Consider the following 22,682-nt stretch of genomic DNA (forward strand, 5'->3'; position numbering starts at 1 on the left):
CTTTTGTGTGCGTGTGTATGATATTTTTCTTTCTCTCAGTTGTTGTACAGAATTGTAACTTACAGGGTCAAACAACCTTTCTGAGAACGAATCGTGTCCCTGTAAGTGTGGTTGCTACTTGCTTCCTGCCATTTGACCTCTGTGTCCTGGAAGCACAGTACATTTGTGTGTGTTTTATCCCTCAGAAGACCTGAATTTGGGGCATATTAAATGATGGCCGTATATTCTTGGAGTTCAGAAGTGATCAAATTCTATGTCCTTTTGCTGAAAATGACTTCATTGTTGTGACTACAACAGTGTCTGCACAATGTTGTCTCTTTATAAATACACGCTGAAGAAAAACTATAATCTGTGGTACATAAGAATGCTGAAATGATGCTGTGATGTCTGAACACTCCTTATCTTATGAGATGAGTTGCACACTATTCTCAAAATAAGTCAATGAGAGAAATGCATAAAGACCTGCTCACTTGAAACCAGTTTTTAATACAGAAATCTGCTGTTTTTATCATCCTAACACATGTGCATGCAATGTGTACATTCTCAGATCATAGGTTGTCCAAATTTACTTCTCAATGCATCTAAATCAGAATTTTCTTGGGATGGTTTTTTAAAGGACACACTGCAGCTCCTTTCTCACACAGATTACGTTCTCTGAGGAAAAAGACAATGAATTTTCTTTTTTGATGTGAAAACTTGATGCTTCTCCTATATATATAAAAGCATGGGGACTACTTCTCTAATATTTGAGAACTTTAGAGTACAGAGCACTTGATGCTTGCCCTTTGTGGAAATTGATCCTGAAATCAGGTGGACAGGAAAGTGATGATTCTTTTCAAAAATTACTCTAATTTTACATGTGTAAAATTGTATTTAATGAGTGTCTTGGGATAGACTAGGTTTTTTTTGCCCATAGAGTCACGTGAAAATAATTCTCAGCCTCATATATCACTGCCAAGAATTGAGAAAAGGCCACTCAAGGTCAAGCTATTTTAGATGAGTTTGTTAGGAGGCATACTCTATCAAGAAAACACTTGTTAGAAAGGAGAAATATCTTAAGGACAATGAACAATATCCTTTCATCACTCAAGTTATTAACTAGAGAAGCAATAAAAACGTGGATATACCCATGAGTTATAGAATTGCTTATTGCTTTCTACTCACAGCAGGAAATATGTTATCAGACCTAGGATAAATGCTAGCATCTCGAAAATCAAAATATTGATCACACTCTCAACTCATAGCAGGCAGTTGATTTTTCGTGATTGGGAAACCTTTTTTTTAGTGAATTATGCAACTTTGCTTGGCTATGGTGATGGGCTTTTCATCTATGCCTCAATTTGTTTTCCTGGAGTTAAAAATTAAAATATATACATAAAGATGGATGATTTTCAATGATTTACTACTTACCTTTAATTGCATTAATCCATAAATAAATTGATAAGGTAATTATAGATGTCACCTTCAATTTATAAACATGAAGTTAAGCTACTTTGTGATTAGATTATTAGCTCCAAGTTGTAAAATGGCAAATAGTGGGTCCTGAATTCAGACCTAAATGGTTTCTGAGCTCACTCTTTTTATCACTGTAGAACATTTCATACTTTATAAAGGAAGGAGTATACTTCTTGAAATAAAAATTTGTAAAAATGTGTAAATTGAAAGCTGGAAACTTATATACATTGAAAAGAAAGTGATATATAGCATTTTCTTAGCTATCATTTGAGCTCAAAACTAGAGAAAAGGTAACTTTTCCTCAATATTTTAACAAAATATTTGTTTTTTATTGTGAATGAAAAATAATCATTAGTAAATATAGAATTGTCTTTATGTATGGGTACTGCTTAACAAAAACTCTATTGTACTTTTGTACAAATTTCTTCCACTTGTTCAATGTGGGACTTAGAAATGTGTGAAAGCCATCAGGATGATCTGCATTCAGTTATAAATCTCTGAAGTGAAGTTCTTGGTAACTGTCTCTACAAATTGAGCTCAAATATTTAATTTTAAAGGTTGATTTTAATAAATAAATACATTATTTTTCTGTATGTGAGAATATCATTACGCATCATTGGGGTCACTTTAATATATCCCATATCTCATGACGATTCTTCATACATTCAAACACTAGGGACTAGAGAAATTGATATTTCTACAATCTCACAAATGAATAGATGGCAAAACTGGAATTTGAACCCTCAATTTAATAAACATAAGCCTTAACGTTAGAATTCTATGTAATAACATAGAAGGGAGTTGTGTCAGTTCCACAAACATGACACCTGAATGAGTGTCTGGGACATGGTACCTTTATTTGTGTATTTGCATGGGGATCTCAAGGCATCCTATGTCATCAAATGGTTTTACAGATTGATCCATCATTTGGATTCATTCTGTTTTCAGGAATAATACTAATGATATTAACTGCTGGATGAAAGAATTAACAGATTGACTTTATTCAGAATTGATTTCTAATAATATAATATTGATGATATTTACAGATTTTTCTGAAAGAAACTTTCTTACTGATAGTTTAATGGCACTGGACTTCCAATGATAAGATGGTAAATCAAAAAGCTTGATTTCAGATCAGTATTGGCTAAGAGGCATCTACATGTACACATGCATGTATTTGTATAAATATGCATTTACATTTATATGTATATTAATATAAAACATCCCATACATGTAAGCATATAAATGAATAATGTATATCATACATCTATATTTTGCAGTGTGCATAGAAGTTATCCCTTAAAATAGACATTACTTCACAATATGCCACCTTTATCCTAGTTCCAATATTGCTACAATACTTTGATTTATCTACCTTTTCCCCAGTGAAGTTAGTCCTGGAATTGTAACTGTGGACAATTATCCTCTGGCTCTCTGCCTGTTCATAGCATCATCCCGTATTTCACCCTTATGATAGTATTCCACAAATTAAATTATGTATTCAATAGCTGTTATAAGATAGATTTTGTTTTAGGAATATTTGCATCATTGTAAGTTAAAAGTAAGTGCTATGAGTAAGCCTTGCTATATTTGGTAGATTAGGTAAATTAAATATATCACATGCATTTTTTATACCATGGTATTTTCAACACATTGCTTTATAAGATTATAGCTACATTTCAAGTAAAGGAATATCTGGGTATGTGTATACATCTGTATATATATATATATATATATATACATAAATTTTATGATTGTGACTGTTGATAAATGTAATATATCTACCTAAAAATTCACTTAAAATCTGGGTCCTAGAGCATTTTTAAAATGTTTATGGAGCTTTGAAAGCATGATATGTTTGGGACTTGTGCCTATTAGGCTTTGGAAGCATTGGCTCTGCAAGTTGAGATTCATCAGTGGGTTGAGTTGTTCTACTCTGTTCTTAAAGACATTATTTTCGTTGTTCAAGTAACAGTTGCAATTCAAACCATCCTCTTAGTACTATGGAAGACAGACATACTGCTGTTTATAAGTTCTTTTCATTTTGTAGACCTAGAAGAGTTAACTGTGGCCATCCAAGTAGGAAAATGGGGACTGTATTCCTTTTATTTTTGAGCATTTCTATGTTAGAGTAACATTCAGTGTTTTGATCCTAATAAACATAGTTGGAATACATATTGGAAGACTTATTATGTTAGTGTTATCTCCTTATTGTCTCTCTACTAAGTAAATGGCTTCAATTACTGAAAAATAAGTTTTCATTTTTCTATGTACAGTGAAGTAAAAGCTGAGTGTTTCTCATTAAAAAATTAAATTAAATAGATAATAGAAACATTTATGTGCCAAATTACTCTCCTGGCTTACATGGTATTGGATATTGAGATGGGGGTTGAAATAGGAAGTTACTTGCACTTAAAAAGCATGAACACTAGTAACTAGTGATTATTTTATGTGACTTTTAGATTTTTATTATAAATGGAAAAATCGGTTAAAATTCCAAACTTAAATTTAATGCATATTGCTCTGAAGTCAGTCTACATTAGAGACAAAGTTCACACATCTTTGCGAATTGAACTGTGATTTATACATAGTAAGAACTTAAAATTGTGCTTAAATATTTACTAAATAATCAAATCATACTTTATTGTTCATTCTTCTACTTTTTTGGTGGGTACCACAAGTAACCTGCAAAAATACAATACAGGTTATTTAGGAAAAATATTTAACCAAGTTATGGTATTTTTAGAAATTTTCTAGCATTTAGGCTAACTTCAAAACCACACTGCAGCAAAAACTATTAGTTCCCATATTTATGTTTGCGTGTTCTATTACAAGATGTGAATATTTTTCTCCAATTCTTCCTGGAAGGAAATTTTTCGTTGCTGTTCAGGGGCTACAAACAAACAAACAACAACAAAACAAGAAAGAAATACACATTGAGACTCCGGTTGATATGAGGCAGCAGAGTCTCATCCCTGGGTACTGGGATGTGCAGATTGAGCAGTTTCCCCCTTTATATCTCCCTCCCTGCATAATCTTCTCTATTTATCACTTCTTATTGATCCTTTGTTTATCATTCTGTTGAACAATGAGAAAGGACTGATTCAGCGTTTAGACTTGTACAAGACATGCACTTTACCCACACCAACTTTGCTCACTGTGTTTTACAAGAATTCCTGGCTGAGGGAGAAAGCGATGATCTTTGGAAAGTAAAGTAATAATGGTGAGTGGTAAGAACAGTTCCTATAAATCGAACCTGTAGCTTATCACTAACATTGAACAGAGATCTAACAATATAGAGTCCATGCTAAATACCACACCCCATACAAACACACCAACGTACACACAAACACATCCACACACAGAAAGAGATGGGTGAAAGAGGAGGAGGGTATATCAGAACGAATTCTTTGATTTTTCCTCCATGTTGAAACTGAGAGCATAGAAGCACGGGAAGGATTTTTCTTTTTACTAAGTGAATAACCTTATAGTTGAGCAACACGGAAAAATGACATGAACATCTCAGGGAGCTGAAGAGAGAAATCCAACAGGTTTCATCATAGAATGAGGCAGGTAGACTCCACTAAGGGAAAATATGTAAGGTCATGCCCATCTCCTTCTAACCCAGTAGTTAATGAGATAACAAATAGACAGGTGTGGAACGGCTAGTTGCCATCTTTATGTAGAGCCAATTGAATATATATTGCTTATGTAAAGAAAAATGCTTAAAATATTTTTGTTAGCTTTTTGCTTCCTTTTTGATATATATTTTAGCATAAGCAGAGGAAGCTATGTCAACACAATATCACTAGATAACATCTTTCTATTTGAAGATTTAATTGTTTGTTTATTGAAAGAGAGAGAGGGAGAAAGAGAGAGAAAGAGAGCTTCCACCTGCTGGCTTACTCCCCCTAGCAGGACCAGGACTAGAACTAGTGCCCACACAATGTGCTGGTGTTGCAGATAGTGAGTTTATCCACTATACCACAATGCTAACTCCCACCAGGAAAGTTTTACAAGAGGAAGCAATGTGGTTGGAGCAAGTGGCTCAGTTCTATTTTACTGAACTCTTTCAAGGGAAGCTAAATTCACACAACATACTACAGATGGGACAGCCCTCAAGCCAGTGAGGGCTTTTGTATTTCCTGTTAACTTATGTCAGAGTTCCAAAAAAGAATAGTAAATGAAGTATCATTGGTAACACTAAAAGCTGTGGCCAACAATTACAGTTATTAAAACTTTCCTGCCAGCTCAAAGTCAGAATGCTTGCAAGTGAAGGATGCTGGAAGGTCAATCTTTAGTTGCTACTTTTATTTCTGGGCAGAGGCTATAGTGTGAAAGCTTGTATTAATACATTTGTAGAAATTAGCCATAATCACCTACAAGGATTATAAGGATTATTCACTCAATCAGGCTGTTTTATTATTTTGTATGGAATAGATTATGTAATCGGGCACTGTGTGTAGTTTACATGGGTAGTAAAAAGAAGTAGGTAGATATGCTGGCAGATAAACTACAAAGGCCCAGTCCTCCATAACTTATTGTCTCCCTCCAGAAATTCAGTCTCCTAGCTCAAATGTCCTCAGATATAATTTAAACTTTGTCATCTGGCAACATGGAGAGCTTGGCATTAAAATGAATGATTACAAATAAGAATATATGAATCACTTCAGCAAATATTTACTCATACCTTGATAAATGGCAGAAAGTGATTTTTAAGAACCTAGGAGATAAAGCATTAAATATATGAAGATGGACCATTTGTAGATAGACAGGGAAATCAAGTTTCAAATAGAAGAGCAAAATTTTCCTCTTCTGGTAACAAGAAGGAAAATTTTATAGGAGGTGTTATAGAAATTTATGACAATTTTAAGGGCTTGAAAGCATAGAAGGACATATTTAAATATTTTGCAGAGAAAAATAATTTCTGAGAGGGGAATAATAAAGTTTAGAGACATTAGGAGAACAGTGATAATAATGATAGTCCTTTCAAAAGTCAGCAACTGTAAGGCAATCTTCAGAAATTTAATAGAAGATGTATATTTTAAGAAATACATAGGTTTGAATTACTTTATACCACAGCAGACTGACCTTCTGTTTCCATGCCCCACAAATTGTTTTGAAATTGACCTGTATCAGAGAACATTTTGAGTCCTGGGTCATCTGCTTTTAGTCTTGCTCTTGGAATTCAATAGATGATGGCCCATGTATTGGAAGTATGCCACCCAGGTGGAGACGGGGCTGGATTTCTGAGCTCCTGGCTTTAGCCTGTACCAGTCTCTGCACTTGGAACCATTTGGAAAGTTAACCAATGGATTGCAAATCTCTCTCTCTGCCCTTAAATTATTTCATTTATATAAAAATTACGTATTTTTGTTAGAAAGGCATGATCACAGAGAGAAGAGGAGACAGAGTAGAATTTTCTGTCTGCTGGTTCATTCCCCACATGTCCACAACAGCTGGAGCTGAGCCAGTCCTGATCAGGAGCCAGGCTCTTCTTCCAGGTCTTCAATTTGGGTGCAGGGTCCCAAGAGTCTGGGCCATCCTCCTCTGTTTTTCCAGGCCACAAGCAGGGAGCTGGATGGAAAGCAGAACAGTGGGCACATAAACCACGATTGAAATGGGATACTGCTGCTGCTGTAAGATGGAGGATAGATGTTGAGCTAATGTATTGACCCCTCTGCCCACCAAACAAACAAACAAATAAATAGATATTTAAAATAAAATGAGATTTTCCCATGAACTGATTGTATGTTGTGGAGAAAGACATAGTGTTAGCAGTTTTCTATGTTTATTATCTGATTTCAAAAGCTATGCAGTTATTTGACTTTAAAGTAGCACAATAGTGCATGAATTCCTTAATATATACAATCTTTAATTTTGAGGAATTTGAATAGAGCATTTTGGAAATTGGCAATGTTGTTTTGGAAGGGATAATCTGGTAGAAAAACATCTATACACATACAAAGTAAATATTATCAACAGAATTAAATTAATCATTTTATTTAAAAAAAAAATGTTATCTACTCCAGAACTTAATGTTTACGACCAAAAGGAAATGGTGGAAATGAAAGTGCTATTAACAAGAAAGGAAGACAGAATTGAAGAATGGTTGAAATGGATATTTATATGTGATTAATTTGCAAATCATTTTTAAGCATTTCTGGCCATAGAAATCAGTTGTGATTCTTTTTTTCTCTATCCAGGAGAAAACCACATGTAATACAAGTTAATGAAATCATCATGCTTGCCCAAAAGAATCTTTGTATTTCAATCCAAATTTCAGTAATTTTCTAAATCAGATAAGAAATTTTACCAATGGCAAAAGAATTATAAAATATGACCCAATTACATACATTTTCCTGTTTATAAATGAACTCTCTTACTGAGGGGAGAGAGAAAAGGTATATAATGGAACATAGGGCAAAAACTATTTTTAATTTATTCATTTATATTGCAAAATCAGATATACAGGGAAGAGGAGAGACAGGGAAAAAGATCTTCATCTGATGATTCACTCCCCAAGTGGCCACAATGGCCTGTATTACGCTGATCCGAAGCCAGGAGCCAGGATCTCTTCCAAGCCTCCCACACGGGTGTAGGGTTCCAAGGCTTTGGGCCGTCTTCAACTGCTTTCCCAGGCCACAAGCATGGAGCTGGATGGGAAGCAGGGCTGCCAGAATTAGAACCAGTGACCGTAAGGGATCGTGGTGTTCAAGGCGAGGACTTTAGCTACTAGGCCACTGTGCCAGGCCCTGGCAAAAAACATTCATCTGCAAGAACTGAGAACTTGGAAAACTCGGTATAGGATTTTTTTTTTTTTTTGAAAGTCAGGTATACTGAGAGGAGGAAAGACAGAGAAATATCTTCTATTGAATATTCATTCCCCAAGTGACCACAATTGCTGAAGCTGAGCCAATTGAAAGCCAGTAGCCAGGAACTTCCTCTAGGTCTCCTACATGGGTGCAGGATCCCAAAAGTGTGGGCCGTCCTCTACTGCTTTCCCAGGCCACAAGCAGGGAACTGGATGGGAAGCAGCGCTGCTGGGATCAGTACCAGCATCCATATGGTATCCCTGTGCGTGCAAGCTGAGGACTTTGGCCGCTAGGCTATTGAACCTGGTCTGGTATAGGAAATCTTAATTCTGCAATTGGAAAAAAACAAATAAAAATTATTTTGTGTCGATATCCAGACGGTTTAATAATAAACTCAAAGCAGAACTCCCACTTACAGAGAGAAGCATGATCACCATGTGTGGACTATCAGGAACAAGATTGCATATACTTAGTGCTGCATCATCCTAGGCTACTGCTTTGTTTCATCATTTACTAATCAAGCACTTGTCTGAGTCTAGGAAGATAGAACACAATCAGCAAGTTATTCCTTGTGGCCTTATTATCTATACACGAACTGCAACTGACAAATGATTCCTTGCATACATTATAAGTTGGGTCCAAGACTCAAGAAAGCTTTTAGAACAAATGGTGTCTTGACTGCAAATGCTTTAGTTTGAGAGACTCTGAAATTTAAGCTTATCTTGGGCTATATAAATGCCAGGGCCATGGGTCACATTAATCATACCTTTGAAAACTTGGTATTTTGGGGGGAAAATGAGGAATAAATCCTGGACTATCCAAAGCACTCCTTCTTTTGCGCAAGATGTTATATCCTTAAGATGAAAAAGGATTACATCTGGATTATTTCAAGCCAGTTGCTCTCTATCTCTTGGTTTTACATTTTCTGCAAAATCGACGGTTACTTTTTAGAACTACAAGCAAGAAAAAGGAGAACTACATTAGTTCAATGGCAGCTACAAAACTGTTCTGCATTCAGGATTCCCAAAATGAGTCAAGCAAGCAAAGAATATGGTGTTTGTTACTTAAAAATCAAGAAACCTAAATATAAACTAAGGTTCAAGTATGATTATTGAGAAGGACAAAGTTGCAGTGGTGTTAGATATTATGTTTTACAGTTGGCTTATCTTCATTCAGGGAAATAATTATGAATAGCCAAGTTATCATAGGGTCCTAATAATGAAAATTGCCCTCTGTTCGCAAAAGAAACCCTTCATGGATCTTAGCACTGCGGTAAAGACTTCACATGTATTATTTCATGCTCTTAAGAGCTTCATGGCACAGGATCTTTTATCATGCTCTTTTTGTTGTTAAAGAACCTGGAACTAAATCCTACCATTGTCACAGGTAGGATTTAGCTACATATTTATCTTGCTGCAGGCAGATTAAGAGTCTAGGCTCTTTATCACATTCCACATGAAGTTCAATTGGCTGCAGAAAATGGGAAAGTCCAAAGGAATGACTTGTCTGAGATGTAGTGTGATTTTATCACCAACCCACTTAGGTGGAGAAAATCTAAGTAAGAATTGGTTTTTCACATTGCATTACATTCTTGGCTAGTGAATAATATACTTTTATTTTAATTTTCTATCTTTTGGAAGGAAAAACTTTTTTATTTATGGCCATATGTACTTCTACCCTTTTTAAAATAATTTTCATTATTATGCATGCCCCATGATCTAACTCATATTTTTATACAACAGCCCAAGGTTACTATATGTCTTCATTATGAGTGGCTTTCATCAGGCTACTTCTGGGGTGATTCAGCTTCCTCTTATGTCTTCTTGATAGTTAGTTTTATGTGACTTTCATTTTTTTAAATCACAAAAAGATTTTCACAGATAGCCTTGGAGACCCTGTTTAAAATTGACACCTAGAATGGATGCCTGCTAATTATACGTGGAATTTGATCTCGCCTAAATAGAAAGATGTAAAATTTGACTTTAGAAGCATGCAATCATTTTTCCAGTATTTAACACTTTCAACTCATACAGCCAGAAGTAATTTTCACATATCTATCGTCCATTTGTATTTCAAAAACCCAATTTGTATTCAAAAAAAAGACTGTTCAGGTCATTAGCCCATTTTCTAACTGCATTGCTTCTTTCAAATCTCTAGATCACTTTATATATTCTTGTTATTAATTATTTTTCAGATACATAATTTGAAAATATTTTCTCCCTTTTCTGTTGACTTCCTTTTCACATTCTTGAGTGTTTACTATGCATGCACTTCTAAACTTCATGTAATTCCCTTTGTCTATTTTTGCCTTTCTCTTTCACCAAATTGTCCTTGTGGGTCTTATGTGATATAGCAGTTGTATATTACTAAAGAATCTTTGGCAGACAAACACCACTGAATAAATGATGGGGTTGGGGATAAAGCATGAGTGATAATTCAGAGACGAATACATTAGGTTCACAGTTGGACTTTATTATTATTGATATAGGTGTAACATATGCATATGTGACCAAATGATACAGAACCAAAGATTGTCCTTTACTGGACTTTGGAGTGAATGCATGCATAATAGAAAATAGACTATGCCACACACACACACACACACACACACACATTTGAGATGTTCTGTGGATAACAAAAGGCACACGTTCTTTGCAAGATTAATCCTTTGAGATCTCTATCCAACTATTTCTAAAGCTATAATTAACTATATTTTTGTATCACAAATGTTGGAATTCTAATTATTTAAGTTGATTTTCAAGTTGGGGATGAGGGTAAACTTTTTATCAAGTCTTTTCCAATGTTAAAGTCGTGGCAAGAGTTTGCAGTAGCTGGATCAGTTTAGACTGTGGATAGCCCTAGAATGAAGTGATATAATATTGACAGTAGACTTTATTTTTTAATCCCTTAAGTATGTGTTTCTGTGCTTCAGTATCTGTAATGAACATTACACGTTTCTGTTAAGGAAATGCATTGTACCATAAGCAATAACTTAAAGGATGACATCAAAGGATTAAAAGGTATCTAAATGAAGCGAGTGCTAAGATGTTTCAGTGCCAAATATATATATATATCTTTCAAGGTCAAGGAAGGAAATTTTTCTTGTGAGATTTGTAGACATACAGTGTACCTCTTTTAGGATTCAATTTCTCATTGTCCACCATAATTTTAATTTTAATGAAACAGTATTCAAATAAGTCACGAGATTTAGTTTAATTAAGAGGAAATATATTTGGAATTACAAGTCTAATAATTCTGATGGAGCAGATCACAATGAGTGAACATCTGTTTTGCAATTCTAAACAGATGGCACCTTTTTTGCTATTGAAATTCTGGTTTGGAAATGGTATAGCCACTGAATAATAGAAAAGCTATGACTTCAAGATTTTTATGTCATGAAATATGTTCATTGGGAATAATGTTACAGGTGTTTGTGTTTTTTTACTTTTGCTTTTGATTGATTTTTAGGTTTCATATGCACATTTTCTTCATCCACTTATTCATGAACATCAACAAATGAAATTCCAATAAAATTTTGTTTTACTTGAAAATGGTGGATATTAGACACTGCAAAGATATCTGCTTTGTGTATGAGCCTATTTCTAATTTAGAATTTTTTTTTTATTAGAAATTTTCTAATGGATGAAGACAGCTTATTTTAGTAGGGTATTACATTAGCTGTGTGGAGAATGGTACAACAATAAAAATCACAGAACTAACTCATTTTAACTCATTGCTGGTGCTTCCCCAGCAAGGATGAGTGATGGTGCAAATAAATAAAAGTATATATATATATTTATATTTATATCTAATATGTTACATATTATATATAATACATAATGTGTGTACTTTTAAACTCAGAGCTATAATTTATTGTGTCAGAAACCAGAAATACTGTCCTACATATTCACATAATTTTGTATAACTCTTGAAAAGTCACATGGTGATGATGAGTGTATCTTGAATTACTGATTTTGTGGGATAGGAGGACGGATATTTTCTGAAAAGAAGCAAGATCTTTGGTTATAACTGTGTAGCCTATGTATATCTGTAAGAAAAACCTGGATGTGTGAGTGGAGTGATTCCTCAATTAGTCTGAAAATCTTGTAGGAATTAAATGTTAGATGTTTTACACAAAAATCATTGTCAAAACTCTTCCCAAGAGTTGAATACATAGGTAATGTGATGCATGTTAGTGGACCAACACTTGAGGTAACCCTTAAATGTTACTCCTAATCATAAAGTTTCCTATATTGGCTTTTACTTAATTAACTGGGAAAGTCTGTGTGATTAAACACAAAATCATCCTTTTTCACAATAGTAAGCTTTTCATTGGATTACTACTCTTGATAATATTGCACTAATTATTACATTTTAAGGCAAAATTTCTAAAGATATTTTATATGTATAACCTGGAAGCGATAATAAAAACCATTCACCACACTTAGTAGTCGTACTTTTGGTTTAATGACTACAGACACGTTACCACCACCATCACCACATGCACCACTGCCTTTATCTATTCATGTTCCTTTTAACCAAACAAACAACAAACAAAAGCTATTATGAAGCTGTTTCATTTAGTTTCTCTCAACAAAAACATAGATGATAATAAAGGCATTTTATATTATAAATTATTGCACTGTAAACCCACCTTGGTCTACTCTGACTGCACAGTGAGAAATTTTCTGGCAATTTTGTTACAAGTAGTCTTAGAAATTGTTTGTTTAAGAAATGTAATACGCTATTGTTCTTATATATTGTTATGTTCTTATATGTTTTATATATTAGATATGTTCTTATATATTACAGCTTATTACACTATCTGTTCAAATTTGTGGCTCAATGAAGTGACTCCTTTTTATTTAATATTAAGCTTAAATTTCAAAGGAAATTCATCTTCTATCACTGAATTACAGACAATAGAAAAATATAGCAATGATGAGAACAAATAAAATTGTATTTTGAATATATTATATTAACTATACATGATCTCCCAGGAAGATGAATTTTAGAAGTATCTGTTGAATAAATTGGAGCATGTCAGATCATTTACAATATCAAGATGCGCTGTACAGAACCAGGCTGGACTGCAACACCCATTGGTTCCAGTAGAAGGCGGGGCTGAAAACAGAAGCAACCTAGCACTTGCAACTACCAGCTGACTGGGCGATGGACTGTGCTGGGCACTGTGCTTGCTGGTGCATACAAGTATCTGGCCTGGGAACACCTCAGACGAAGTTTCTTTGGTGATCTGCCCAATTGAAATGCCAGTCTCAGAACACAAACCATGAAGGGACAGAAGATGGAACAAGTTAATCAACCACCTCAGCAACAAAATACCGGGCAAATAGAGACGCTATGATGGACAATGCCAATTAATGGATTTTTCAACAACCTCATCGTGTTTGGAGAGGCAAGATTGGCAGCAATTTCAAAACTGGTGACCTATTGAAACCACTTCAACGAGTATCTCGGAGCATGCGGGACTTGGGGTGGGTGGGAAATCAGGTGGGGCTTCTCCCTCAATATCCCCCTCTACCTCAGATATATGAAGGAAACAATATGGAAATAACAGTCTTACCCACATTCCTGTAGCCCTTGACCCTTTATGCACAAATTAACCATGTAAAGATTGTTAAAAAAAAAAAAATTGGCTAACTTTTTTCAGATATCACATATTCATTGGCACTTTAACCTAAAAATCATGAATCTGTTAACTGATACTTACAAGTAAATGAGCCCTACAAGATTATGATACCATTTTAATTGGGATCATATCTAACCTATCTAGGTAGGTAAAGATTCAACGGACTTTTACTACAAACCTGTAAAATTTCTTTGTATGTATTAATTCTGACCTCAATATGTTATCTTTAATATTAAGCCTTGGATGTACTGGGTCATAACATATGAGAGACTAACGAAATGTTATTTATGCTTTTTAAAAATACTGCAAAATAAATATTTCTTAATATATTCTTTGTATATTGTTTCCATAAAAAATTCAAAGTCAGGTGTGTCACATTGGTCTAAAAAGCTGAATTGATATCCATATTAATTTTTCTAACAAATGAGTCACAACTTAATTTGCCATCAACAAGAATTGTGGGCAGATGTAGATGTGGGAAAAGTGTCTACTTCTCAAATTAATTGTCTTGGATGCTGGAAGTGTTTAAGAAATTGAGCAGGTCAGTTCTATCATTTTCTGCATGATGATATAGATGTTGAATGCTGCATTCTGTTGAAAAAAAATAAGGTATCAAAATTACTTTTAATGAAATGGTTTTAGCTGCCTACACATCGCAATTCAAATCATGACTGCTTTTCTGTTTCATAAGTCAGCCAAGGTGATATAATGGGCTAATGCAAAACTATGTGGCTCAGTGTGTCCTCATGAGAATTGAAGCTTGATGAAACACACTGGATAAAAAAAAGGCTTCCCTCTATAAACAACAGCTCTTGAAAGATAGTCCATGCTATTGATTTTTTAGGCATGTCATTGAAAAAGTCTGTTTCTTTTTTCCATTCTAATTCAGATCCCAAATCCTTTAGATGGAGTTAAGGTAATGGATAGATAGTGAAGTGTTAAAATATAATTGTAAAAAAAAGTTAAAAGTAAAACAAATAATCTTAAAAAGAAATAAATGAGTTGCTTAAATTGAGATGCTGAACAAACAGCAGTTAAAAAAAAAGTGAATGGGTTCAATATGCTAGCATATACGGAGAGCTAATATCTGAAAGTTCTAGCCTTTAAGGCATATCATTTCACCTATTATATATTAATTTTAGGAGCAAATGCCTTTATCTGCTATTCCAAAAGCTACTTTTCATCATTCTTGATATTTACTTATCATGAGCACAACAACCATTAAAATGCAATGTTTGGACTCTGAAAAATCTTTTTTTTTTAATAAGTTTTCTAAGAGTTTTTTTAAGATTTATTTTTATTATTTTTTATTGGAAAGGCGGATATACAGAGAGGAGAGACAGAGAGGAAGAGCTTCCGTCCCATGATTCACTCCCCAAGTGAGCACAACGGCCGATGCTATGCCGGTCCGAAGCCAGGAGCCTCTTGCGGGTCTCCCACGCGAGTGCAGGGTCCCAAAGCTTTGGGTCATCCTCGACTGCTTTCCAGGGCCACAGGCAGGGAGCTGGATGGGAAGTGGAGCTGCCGGGGATAGAACCAGCGCCCATATGGGATCCCCAGGGTACAAGGCAAGGGCCTTAACCACTGCGCCACTGCGCTGGGCCCTGAAAAATCTTTTTGTAGGGCTTATTGAATAAGCTAAGGGTCACAGAACAGTGACAGTGCAGGTGTCCTTGAAGAGTTCAGCCTTTTCTTGCTTTGTGTTTGTTAGACTTTCCTCTGTTGGTATTCAAGACTTATGTATGAGGCCTGAGCTGAATCGTAAATTCTGTTGAAGAGAAAATGTCACAGATCTTGCCAATTCAAACTAGCCCTAATTCAACATGATCTTCTGATGATGTCATTTTTCAGTTATGTAAATAGAGAAGTCGAAAGTTCCACAACAGTATATGAATTTCCTAACGCTCAGACATTCTTTTTTCAATAAGCCATTGTCCATTTACGTTTTTGTTTTATTTCTGTTTATGCCTTAATGTATTTATAACAAATAAATATATATGTATGTATGTATATATATATATACACACACATCTTTATAGGTGTGTGTGTGTGTGTGTGTGTGTGTGTGTGTGTGTGTGTGTGTGTGTTTCAAAAAAAGATGTACAAAGAAATATTGGTTAGGAAAACAATAAGTATTAAGTTTTAAAATTCTGAAACTGATGAGCAAATGTGGTTATTAAAAAAACTACAGACACAAATATGGAAAAACACTGAAAAATATAGGATTATTTAGGAGGCTTGCCTGAAGTTGGACAAAAAACTAGTTCTAGAATAATTGTGAGCAGCATACAACTAATACATGCATACATATTCATAAAAATGCTAAAAACATATAGTTATTACATAATTTAAGAATATCTTTCATGTAAAAAATGTAGTTTTGTTTATATCTAAGAACATGAATATTTGCATTCATGACTTCCCAGAGGTAATTACTTTCTTCTAATACATAAAATTAAATACATATGTTTTTGGAAGGATTTATGGTTAACATTAAATTCTAGGCAAAGTGTTTTTATATTTGGCATCAAAAACACAATCCAGGAACTGAGAGCCTAATAAAATTGAACTCTTAAAAATTTAAAATTTTTGATTCAAAAGAGATGTTGTTAGAATGAACTTCGTAGAGCTAGAAAAAAATATTTTCAAATCACATATTCAAAAAGGAGTAATGATGTGCAAATAACTTTAAACATATTATCATACTATTTACCTGGAATGGGAGATGCCATGATTATAGAGAAGTTATTCCCAGGGCAAGGCTTATCCTTTGCCCTGCACATATGCTGACCTCTGCAATCTTTCCAACAGTGGAAAATTCAGCTACATGATTCGTGGTAGTGGGTAGATGAGTTTGTGCTGTCCCCTGCTATTCTGGTTTCTAAGTGCAGACTTGGCAGTGTTACTCAGGGTTAATGTGTCAGAGGATGTGCACAGTTTGGTTTCATGTAGGGCCTTTCACTTTATCTCTTTCATTTTCAGTGCCTCTTCGTGGCAACAGATGCATAAATCCAGCATTTTTTTCCTTTGTTGCTGTAACAATAATAATGGAAAATCTTTGGCAATCTTTGGCAATAATGATATCTTTACGAACTTGCTGATGCTTATAAACTTGTGATTGTATACTCATCAAGTTGTATATAGTACATATATGCAAATTATGTATATACTGGTCATAACAAAAACAGAAATATGTTTAAAAATATTACTCACCTAAGCAATGTAAGTTGAAACCACAATGGACTATTACTGTGAACTAATTAGATGCATTTAAAAATAGAGTGACAGCATCAATTGCTAAGAAGGAAGGAACTAGAAACTGAGTATCATGAATATGTTATAATTAATATAAAGTTCTATAACTACTCTAGAAAACAATTTTGCAGCCCTTTAAATCGCCCCCCCCCGGACATTTAGTAATCCTGTCACAACCCAGAAATTCTATCATTATGTTCCTAAGAAATGCAGAAAAATGAAAATGTAGGTCTATTCTCAAACCTGCACACATTTTTTTTTCACAGAAAATTTTTTGTCACAGCCCCAAACTGAATCAATATCTAAAACCAAATGTTTAAACTGTTGCTGGTGTGGTAAAGTGCATAATACCATAAAGATAAAGCATTGTGTTAGGAACACAGACAAACTCATTTGAATGAATATCCAGGGAATTGTGCTAATTGGAAAAAGACATTCTACAAAGTTTATTGTGTCATTCCATTCATAAACCATTCTTGAAATAACAAAGTTATAAAAACAGAGAACAAATTAAACTTTCAAATGCCAGGGACAGAGCAAAAGCAGAAGTTGCCATTTTGGTGTCTGGATGGTGAGTGTGCAACAATATAGGGAGGTTTTTTAATTATTATGATTATGGAAATATTCAGTATTGGGACTACATAGAAATTATTGTACTGGTTTTGACTACAATTTTGCAAGGTGTCACCATTTTTAGGGAGATAGAATATGAGATCTCTTTTATTCCTAAACAATACATGTACATATATAATTTTCTAAAATTTAACATTTTAATTAAAATAAATGCTGGAGGTAAAAGTCGCACAAGAAGTGTTACATATCAGGCTTATGTGGCTGAATAAAACTTATATTTTGTTAAAAGCATATAAATAACTTCTTGTTTTTGATATTTATTTGTACTGACTGAGAAACACAACCCTAACCTCTTCTCTTAAGCGCTCTGTTTAATGCAACATTGCTTGTAATGGAAAACAGATTAAGCTGACAATTACAGAAGATGAAACCATGAGAGTGAACATACATTCAGAGACTGCTTAATGGTTGAGAAATTTCTGAAAAAATGCATCCATCACTGATTCCTTCCTTGTGTGAACACAATGGGCTCTCCTTACACAAATTAAGGTGGCTAGAGTGTCACTGTGTCATATAATTTTAAGGAACTTGCATCATATAAGTAGTTTACTGATGGCTGAAATATCAGTAAAGAACATAAAGCTATATGATTCTGTAGTAGATATACAGATTGCACTCTGTTTGCAAATTACAATCAGCACAAAAATTATGGACCCTTCCCCACCAGCAAACAGGCTATCGTGCAGCAGAAAACACTAGAAATCTGTTCTTTATTTCAATTCTGTTCTAGCACTTTCTGCCCTGGAGATAGCATCAGGTCTCATGGATTGAATACGCAATCCTCTGATTTTAGATACAGTTGCAACCTGCAAGTTCTGCCTGCGCTTCTGACAAACTGCCTGTAAATTGATGTCCCATTACTCCTTGCTTGGGCTTCATTTATTTAGGTAATCACAGAACCTAGGGAAGTGATTATCTTTTCAGTTTATTAAAAGGACATCAGAAAGAATAAAGATGAATAGGTAAAAGTGGCTGATTTGAGAAAAAGGACAAATTTTCATTCCTTCTCTGGATATAACATACTTTTATCTAGAAGTTCTACAAATAATCTTGGGTGTTTATGGCAGCTTAATTGCATAGGTGCGATTGAAGCCAAAAAAAAAAAATGTTGCTACATAGAAAGAAAATTAGTTTTTGTCTTATTTTTAAATTTTATCTTAATATTACTTTAAAAATGGAGAAGGATACACACCCATGTGATCCTCCGACTTGGGTGGGGAGGGTCAAGGCATGTAGAAAGGTAGATGGAAGGATATTTCAGAGTTTGTTTGTTTTTTTTTCCTGAAAGGGAATGATTTAATGCTGATAGGCTGAGTGAAGGACACAACTAAAGCTTGTCCATTTTTCTTGGCTCACTGTTTCCTGTAAGAGAGCACATTCTTTCCTTAGAGTTGTAAGAAATTTAAACTCATTTAAGGAAACAAATAAAGATATTATCTACCCAGGGACTCACTCTCCAGGTGCCAAGGTGAAGTCAGGAGTCAGAAGCTTCTGGGTCTCCCACAGGTGTGGCACCATCTCAGGTTCTTGGGACACATTCCACCACTTTCCTCAGGCGAGTAGCAAGAATCTGAATGAAGGCAGATCACCAGGATTTAATCTAATGTCCATGTGGCATGCCAGTGTCACAGGCAGTGCTTTTATCTGTTACTCCACAATACAATCACAAGAGCAATTTTTTTTTAAATGAACCTCTTAAGATTCACTGTCAGACAAACTACATCAGAGTGACTTTTTGGCTATGTCTAAAGCCCAGAGACATTTTTCATATGTCTTTGTTGTCTCCCAAGCTTGTGTAAACTTTCCATGATGCTATTCTTAGCACATGCAAGGCCTTCCTCAGCACGTTTTCTTCCAGGATTGATTGGGGTCTGCGTCTCTTCTATTGTAACGTTCCAGCATTGATCTATATGTCTTTCTTGAACCATGTTTGTTTATGTGTCTAAAACCATAAGTAGCATACAGTTTCCTCAAAAGTTAAAGACACACTCATCAGGTGATTCTGCAATTTCACCACTTGCTCTGTGTGTGTGTGTGTGTGTTTCCAAGAGAGCGAGAGAGAGAGAGAGAGAGAGAGAGAGAGAGAAATAAAAACTGTAAATAATTTGATTTTAAGAGAAGAAAATACTGGTGCTTGCAACAATAGTGATGAATATTCACTATTCCAAGTAAGCCAGGTTCAGAAAACTACTTCATGATATCATTTGTACATGGAATCTATAATAGAAAAACACACAGAAATTTATCATGGTAAATTCCCAGCACTGAGGGATTTGGAGCTTAAGGGTAGGGAAAATGGGAAAGCAATGACCAAAGTGTACAAAATTTAATTATGCAAGATAAATAAGTTCACAAGCACCAGTATGTAGAATAATTTCCACACCTAATACCAGTGTATTGGATACTTAATATTTTTTGAGTTCATAAAACTTACATTAAGTATTCTGACACACACAAAATATAGTAATAATAAAAGTAAAGTGGGAGGATACTTGGGGAGTTGACAGATTAACCGAAGGTGGTTATAGTTTAAAACGCGTGCATTTACCACAGTGAGAGTACTGATAGTCATAATTATAGTTGTCCTAATAAATGAAGCATTAATTCACTTAAATATACTTTTATTAGTCATACATGTGCTGAATCACATGTATTTAGTAAGTATCACATACTCTTCTAGGCAGTCAGAAATAGTATTGAAAAAAAAGGAAAGGAAAGGAAGCGACTTTTTGAAATGCCATTCATTTTCTTTAAAGCTGGTGATGAGACACCAAAACTACAGTAAACTAGAGCCAGTCTCTCCCATTTTGCAGTCATTTTTATTTAAGTTCAGACAAGAATTTGAGAATTATAATGGCTCTTAAAAGTTTAACAAGTGATAAAAGCAGCAAAAGGAAATTATCCAGGATATGAAAGTCATTTAATTTTTAAATTTTAGGTAGTATTCTACAAGCAGGTTTGTAAGTATGAAAATTCTGTAACATCCAAACTGTTTGACTTCAATCCTTGCACATCACTAATCATGTTGTTGAGAATGGAACCAGGGATAAAGGGAGTAGAAATATATGCAGAGGAGAGTTTTCATCTTTGGACAATGTTTTCGGAGATGTACTGTCTGGGCTCTCCAAATATGCCAAATAGGTCATACAACGTGCTAACTATTGCATATCTTTAGCTGAATTTACCACAGTAAAAAATAAATGCAATTTGCATGTTCGAACATACAGAATGTGAAGAGAATACTGTTTAGGAGGCATTTTCCTTTAACAAAGACTGCCTGAATTAATTAAATAAGAAAATAGGCCCAGTTCAGTGGCCTAGCGGCCTAAATTCTCATTTTGAATGCATTAAGATCCCATATGAGCACTGGTTCCTAACTCCGGCAGTGCCTTTTCCCATCCACCTCCCTGCCTGTGGCCTGGGAAAGTAGTCGAGGACGGCCCAAAGCCTTAGGACCCTGCAACTGTGTGGAAGACCTAGAGGGAATTCTTGGCTCCTAGTTTCGGATCAGCACAGCACTGGCCATTGTAGTCACTTATGGAGTAAATCATCACACAGAAGATCTTCTTCTCTGTCTCTCCTCCTCTCTGTTTATCTGACTTTGTAATAAAAATAAACAAATCTTTAGAAAAAAGAAGAAGAAAATATCAGACATTTGCCAAGTAGAAAACGATTCTATCCTACAGATTCAAGCAAAGACTGTTTGGAAGACACAGATCCAAGTTTGCATTTGTATTTTATTTTAGTAGCATATACTTGTGTGTTTCTTTCTTTTAAAAAAATGATTTTATTTTCATTACAAAGTCACATATACAGAGAGGAGAAGAGACAAAAAGGAAGATCTTCTGTCCATCCAATGACTCACTCCCCAAGTGACCGCAATAGCCAGTGCTGCGCCGATCCAAATCCAGGAGCCAGGAGCCTCCTCCAGGTCCTCCACATGGGTGCAGGGTCCCAAGGCTTTGGGCTGGCCTTGATTGCTTTCCCAGGCCACAAGCAGGAAGCTAGATGGGAAATGGAGCCACCGGGACTAGAACCGGTGCCCACATGGGATCCTAGCGCATTCAAGGTGAGGACTTTAGCTGCTAGGCCATGGTGCCAGGCCCATGTGTGTGTCTTAATATTATTTGTTACTACAAAACCACTGGCAATAGTCATCTAACCAAAAGTGAGAGTACCAGGTATCCAGCAAGGATATGTCGACTTATACTGGCATGGCTATTATAAACTTTTCCTAATATGGTCAACATCAAGTACTCATTCTTAACCACATATACATGTTCAGAAAAAGATTATGATTTTATCCTGCAATACAGATCTGGATAGAATCATCTTGAAAAGAAGATCATCTCCAAGTCTGTTTTTGAACAAGATGATAATAGCACATTTAAATATGTTACTTATGAGATATTTGGTAAGGATGCTACACATCTATAGGAAAAATTCAAACATATTTTTTCAAATGGAGACCTGAAAGTGAGAAAAGATGCCAAAAAACCCTTTAGATCACTGAAAGAGCAGGCTCAATTTCAAATTGTAAAAATTCTACCCCCCACCCCACTCCCCTCCCCCTCTACCCCCATCCAACCTCACCCATCATCCTATTCGATCCCCCCCCACCCCACATCCCTCACCATACAAACCATACACCTCCACCCGACTCCATTCATCCCTACCACCTATCACTCAACCTAATAATAACTTGGAAATGATACTGCATTCCTCTTCCCAATGATTCTTAGATGCATAGAAAATGGATGGTGTGAATTATATATACATGACAGTGAGAGAGATTACCTTTCTTATATAATGTTACAGAGCATGGATTAATCCACTTGATTTCACAATAGATTTGGTGTTATGTCTTTGAGTAC

At 35.0% G+C, this 22,682-nt stretch overlaps 1 protein-coding gene and 1 non-coding gene across 2 annotated transcripts in view; both read left to right on the forward strand.

Annotated features, from left to right (window-relative positions):
* The window catches only part of LUZP2 (leucine zipper protein 2), a 335,801-nt gene that overhangs the window by 11,637 nt on the left and 301,482 nt on the right, over positions 1-22,682 (forward strand). The window lies entirely within an intron of this gene.
* On the forward strand, positions 16,626-16,789 carry LOC121156576. The gene has a single exon (XR_005883882.1). It is a non-coding gene; the product is annotated as a U1 spliceosomal RNA (small nuclear RNA).

The sequence above is a fragment of the Ochotona curzoniae genome, unplaced genomic scaffold (assembly GCF_017591425.1).
Source record: "Ochotona curzoniae isolate NIBS_2020 unplaced genomic scaffold, NIBS_Ocur_1.0 contig_3432, whole genome shotgun sequence".
In the NCBI taxonomy this organism is placed as follows: Eukaryota; Metazoa; Chordata; class Mammalia; order Lagomorpha; family Ochotonidae; genus Ochotona; species Ochotona curzoniae.